The following is a 5,986-nucleotide window of genomic DNA, read 5'->3' as shown; positions in this document are numbered from 1 at the left end:
AAGAGTGTATTTATGCCTGTAAAAGTTAAAATGGTGGAGCGGCAGTAGGAGATAGTTTAGAAGGTGCATGAAAGTCTAGCCACTAACTGCAGTCAGCTGCCCTTCCACTTCTCCTGCATCTACATTTGTGACAGTAGGGATGCTACATGGCACATCCCTGCCTACTCCTTCCAGCATTTGTTTGTAATGATGTGTCGTCTCTAAAATGGTCCAATTCCTTTTTGAACCTGCTGATATTATCGATGTCCAAAGCCTCTCTGTGGCATCAAACTTCACTATCCAGTGTGTATCACCAAAAAAAGTGCTTCCATGTATCTGTCTTAGACTACCTTTCTATTGTTTTAGTGAGTGCCTCTTCAGTTTTTGTATGCAGGGCTGGTCTTCCCCTTATCTACTACCTTCATGATTTTGTAAACTTCAACCTTACCCTACCTCAGGTGTCTTCTTTGCAAATCAACAAGTCCCATAATTTTGCCCTCTCCTGGCAAGGCAGATGGTTCATCTGTTGTCCCTTTTCGGTGTCCTTCTCTCTCTGTTCCTTTTTGAACTCCTTTGTGCCCTTCTGGAAACAGGGAGGCCTGAACTCTCCTAGTGCTTCAGCTGCAGGTGCACCAGGGATTCACACTGAGGCAAAATCGTCGGCTCATAAAATTATTAAGGGACCTTAAAGAACACCAGGATCCAACCTCCCTGCTGTAAGCACAGACATTTCACACTACACCAGGCTGCACAAAGCCTCATCCAACCTGGCCTTGAACACCTCCAAGGAGGGGGCTTCCACAAACTCTTTGTGCAACTTATTCCAGTGTCTTACTACCCTCATGGTGAAGAATTTCTTCCTAACATCCAACCTAAATCTCTCCTCTTTCAGTTTAAAACCATTATCCCTTGTCCTATTACTACACTCTCTGGTGAAAAGTTTCTCCCCACCTTTTACGCAGGTTCCCTTTAGGTATTGGAGGATCACTATAAGGTCTCCCCAAAGCCTTCTTTTCTCTGGGCTGAACAGCCCCAACTTTCTCAGTCTGTCCTGATATGTCCAATATTTTGCTGGCTTTTTTTGACTGCCACTGCCCCCTGTGGCAATGGCTTCAGAGGACTGCCATGGCGACTCTGAGGGCTCTTTCCAGAGCTGCAACCATCAGTTCCAAGTTCAGCATCACACAGGGATGATGTACATGAGGATTTCCTTGCCGTTTGCCTACATCAAAGCTCCTCTGAGCACTTCCGCTGCTTTGTGGGGGCCCTTCTGGAGTTCCTAACTACTAGGGTGGCACCCATGAGCGTGACAAATGGAAGAGAGAAGAAAAAAAAGATCTGAAAGGAAAATACAGGTGTTTGGGTTTTCCTTACTTCAGTGCTAGCACATAGCATTTTGATATTTTCCTTTTGCTGTGGGTTTTAATTACTTTTCTGTATATAGGTGCATGACTGTAACGTATAGTTGCAAATTTCCTTTTAGGATACTGATGAAATGATAACTGGAATTTTGAGTTGTTTTTATTACCTGGTTTGATCCCCTGTACATCTTGTAAGATCTTTTTAATTTAAAAAAAGCTTCAATAAAAGGATCATGGGGAGATTTCATCCACAATTCATACTACTTAATCCATACACATCAATGAAGAAAAGCTGCAACTGGGGAGAAAATAAATAAGCATCTCCAGTAATCCAATCAAGATTGTTCACAGGTACACAAGACACAACAAAGGGAAAAATAACCAGAAAGGCAAGGGATAGTTAAAAAAGAAACTGCATTAAGAGGGGTTTGTGTAATTTCTAAGTTTTTCCCTCTGTTTTGATGTTGTCAGCTGTTCCTTCATGGGACTGTTTCACATTTAGAAACTGATTTTGAAGGGTGACTGTGAACTTCACTGTCAGGGTCAGATATGCTCAGCTTTGGCATAGTTTACTACCTATCTTCAGCTATGTTACTGCAATTTATGTTTAATTATGACTATGGTCTACTCACAGATGAAGAACACAACTTTCTCCCTTACCAAGCGTTGATCAAGAGCTAGCTGATGACTTGACCAGGTGCTGTCGCCCCACTGGGTGGCTGGGTCAGCATGAGTCAAGTGTCTGGCAAAGGTGATGTGGACACCATGTCTGAAGGGCAGTAAAAAAGTGTTCCTCATTCCACAGCGGCAGCTCTTAGCTGGTTGCCTGAGAAAATGACACTTATGCTTTGCCATGTTCACATATACGTACAAACCTGTTCTCTCCCAAGAACTTTTGAACCTGGGGATCAATTTCAATAGAATTAGATGGGGGCAAGGTACAGATCCCAGAGATAAACTCCAACTGTCCTTTGAAGACAGAAGGCTGCAGAAAAGAGAGAGACTTGACAGTGCCTTCAGTGAGAAAGGGTGGCAGTGAAAGTCCACTCCTCATTGAACAATGGGGAACTGATGCTGTGGAGCAAGTAAAAGAAACCAACAAAACTCCACTAAAAAGAAAATGCAGCTGGAGATTTATCTACCTAGACAAACATAATTCACCTGTTAAGACATGCATTCATGGGAAACCTGGCTGCCTTAATTACAGTGTGGCATGACTTGTGCGGTGTGTTATACCTGAGCTCTGGAACTTCAGACTGCCTTGCCACACAGTATACTTCCAAGCTGACTTAACTATGCATTTTGTAAGAAGTTAGCTGAACTAATTCAGGGTTGGCTGATAGCTTCTTAGGGTTTTTTTTACCGACATTTTTTTACAAGGATTGAAAATGTATGTCTGTCATTATTAAAATATTGTCTGCTTTCATTGCAACCAAAATACACTTCTGTTGCTCAAAATATGAACTCTTTTCAGTTCACAGAATTTGCACTCCTAAACAGTATGGCACAGTTTGTCAGGAATCTGGTATGCCCATCGCTGGAAACAAGGCCAGGCTGGATGGGGTTTTGAGCAACCTGGTCTAGTAGCTATTCCTGCCCATGGCAAGGGAGTTTGAGTAGATGGTTGTTCAAGGCCTCTACCAATCCAAACTATTCTATGATAGGCCTCCAATATTAAAAAGTACTTACAGCTTAAAAAGTACTTACAGCTCATATTCATCTTCAGTGTCAGCCTCATCCTCAAATCTTGTAAGAAGGAGTGAATGGGGATCAAAGGTATTGATTGGTTAAGGATCAAAGAACCTGGGGCCCTGTTCTACTTGGAATCTGAGGCACAGAATTTGATGCTTCCAATATCTTTTGGATTATGGAACACTGACAAACCCTTAAAATGTCTTGTGTCATCATCATGTACCACTTATATCAGGCTTTTAAATAAAAAGACGATAAAGGCTGTTTGGATTTAACTGTAAACTATGGTTGCAAAAACAACCTTCAACCAACTTACCTGCCCTATGGCTGACCAACAGTGTGCAGACAGTATGTGCTCACTCTGTGAAGATCACAGCCAAAGAAAACTTTAAACCGCATGAATTTAAAGTAATTTGTTTTCTAGTGCCCAAGCCCACACTCAACTATTTCTTAAGACTTTAAACTTTTGAGTTAAAAAGTAATACTGGTTTACCTAAAAATATGCCACCTTAACCTGGTAGTTCAGAACCTGACAGACAGCTCCAACACGTGCAGCGGTCTGGGGAGGGCTGCAAGGGATTGTAAAGCATTTCCTTCCTTTGAATAGTCAGTGTCCTTCTCTTCCTATTTCCCTCTGAAGAAGCCCCTTCCCACCCCTGAAATGGCTGATGCCCGGACCGTTTTCAGATCAGCCGTTATCCTTGCCAGTAAAACATTCCAGGTCTCAAGTGTAGCTTCTTCTGCTTGTGTTCCAACATTATTGTTACTTGCTTTTTAATGAGATGTTAGATATGCGCATTTCAGAACTGAACCTTAATTTTTTTAACAAAACGCAGTGTCTGTAACAAGATGTATTGGATACATGGGTGAACATCAAGAACATCTGCCTATGATAGGGAATGACTGCGTTCAAACTTGTAGATGAAATTCATGACCATGAACATATCTGTATATTCATTGCTCGGATGGTCATACGAATGGGTGTTGGCTGCTGGCAAACCTGGCCAACTAACGCTCATCATTTTCTTGAGCACATTTAATCTGAAAGTAAGATTAGTTATAGCACAGTACTCATTTGTTCTAGTAATTGCTGAGGTAGTAGTATCCTTGCTGGTTTTGCTGGCTCAGTATACAACATTTTATGATACAAATCTGCACACAAACCCTAGTTCGGACACATTCTTCTCACAGAACTCAAACACTAGGTAGCATGCGCTGCTGTCCCCCTGACCCCTCAGCACTGAGCGCGGGCAACAGGCACATTTGTAGGCTTTGATAGATTGACCTTGCTTCTCGTCAACCTAAGACATTAATGCCACAGCTGCTCTATCAAGCACATCGTCTTTGCTTCAGAATAAGAAAAATGAAAAAAAGAATTTAAAAAATAGAGAAATAGGTAGCTCAATGCTGCCGATAAAAAAGCAACCAGTACCCTCCTTCCTAGAAGGACCTTTCAAGTAGGCTAGATGTCAGGGAGAGAACAACCTCTCTCAGGAAAAGCCCATTTCGTTTAGTGTCTTCCAAGAAACTACCTTCCCACAACAACCACCTTGTTTTCAACCTATGCTCTGAGACTCCATCCGTTAGCAGAAAACCATGTTCATGTGGTGTGTCAGGCCAAAACGCAGGCAACAGCCACCCAGAGATCTTGAAAGGATTCTGACCCAAATCCCCCACATATTATGGTTGCTATTCCTTGTTTTCAGTTTAATCTGTCACACGCAGGCGACATGGCCTGATTTGACTCTTAGTGCTTGGCATCCAGAGGAACACGAGACATTTGTGACTCTGCCCAAGTGGCAAAACCATTTGTGTCAGCTCAAGAAGGGATTTGTTAAGAACACTTTTCATCTTGTTTTTTCTTGTTAGCTTCCAACGACGGCTCTGCGTACAGTCAGATGATAATTTCCATTCAAAATATAAATGAAGCTCACCCTTATTCTAAAGCTTCCTACTGCGAAGCCTACGTGGTACTCACAAAAATACTTAGCAAAAGCAAAAAAATGGTTGCCGGCACCCCGTAAAGTTTAGGGAACAACCTTAGTATATTGGCTTTTTCTTTGTATTCTAAATAGCAGGTGGCATTTAGTATTTTTAAAGGTTTGTAAGGCACAGAGCACAGGCTGGTGGGAATGTATGTCACCTTATATGCTACCATTATGCTGGGGATAGATGTAACTATTTTCACAGCGTTTCTTGACTTTTATTTTCTTTTGAATGTCTTGGAAACAGGAACAAGGTGTCCTTGGTGAACTGTCATCAGCTCTGCATTTTAAAGCTAACCTTTATGCCATGTCATCAGATAACTTTGCTTTGACAGGCTTTTTTTTCTATGTGTGGGGAACAACTGTAGAACTCACCTTTGTTAACGAGTTTTAAGGAGTTGCAGGCGCGCTGAAGTCCTGTGGCAAAAATAAATACTTTGTAAACTGCATCAGTTCCCAATTCCTTCAGAAGAACATTGCTTCCCTCTGCGAACCATCTCATTCAAAACTTGGGAAGGCACACGTGTGCAACTCTCGTCTGCGTTTCATACACAGCTTTGTGGATGTTAGGAATTATGGAACAGTATTTATCAGCTAAGTACGTAAGTGTTTTAAAATTCACCAGATGTCTCAGACACCACTTTTAGTAGCTATCAAGGGAACGACAGCAACCAGTTACTGGCCCAACTGGCAGAAGCACTCCCAAAAAGTGCTGTTAAAATGCTACTTTTAGGGCTAAATAAGATGAACTGTTTCCCTAATAACAGAGCTCAAATTGCGCGACCCAGAAAATACGTCCTTTTGGACAAAAAAACCCCGCGACCAACCAAACAAAAAACCAAGCCTCTTTACCCACCCCCGGACAAAGCTCCACAGCCCAAGTTTTGCACGAAAACCCTTTATCACCGCGTTACCGACTTGGGGAACACGCCCAGGAGGGACCCCTGCCCCCACAAACCAAACAGGCCC

Source organism: Chaetura pelagica, unplaced genomic scaffold (assembly GCF_000747805.2).
Source record: "Chaetura pelagica isolate M959 unplaced genomic scaffold, ChaPel_1.0 scaffold360, whole genome shotgun sequence".
Classification (NCBI taxonomy): domain Eukaryota; kingdom Metazoa; phylum Chordata; class Aves; order Apodiformes; family Apodidae; genus Chaetura; species Chaetura pelagica.
Note: the sequence above shows the minus strand (reverse complement) of the source record.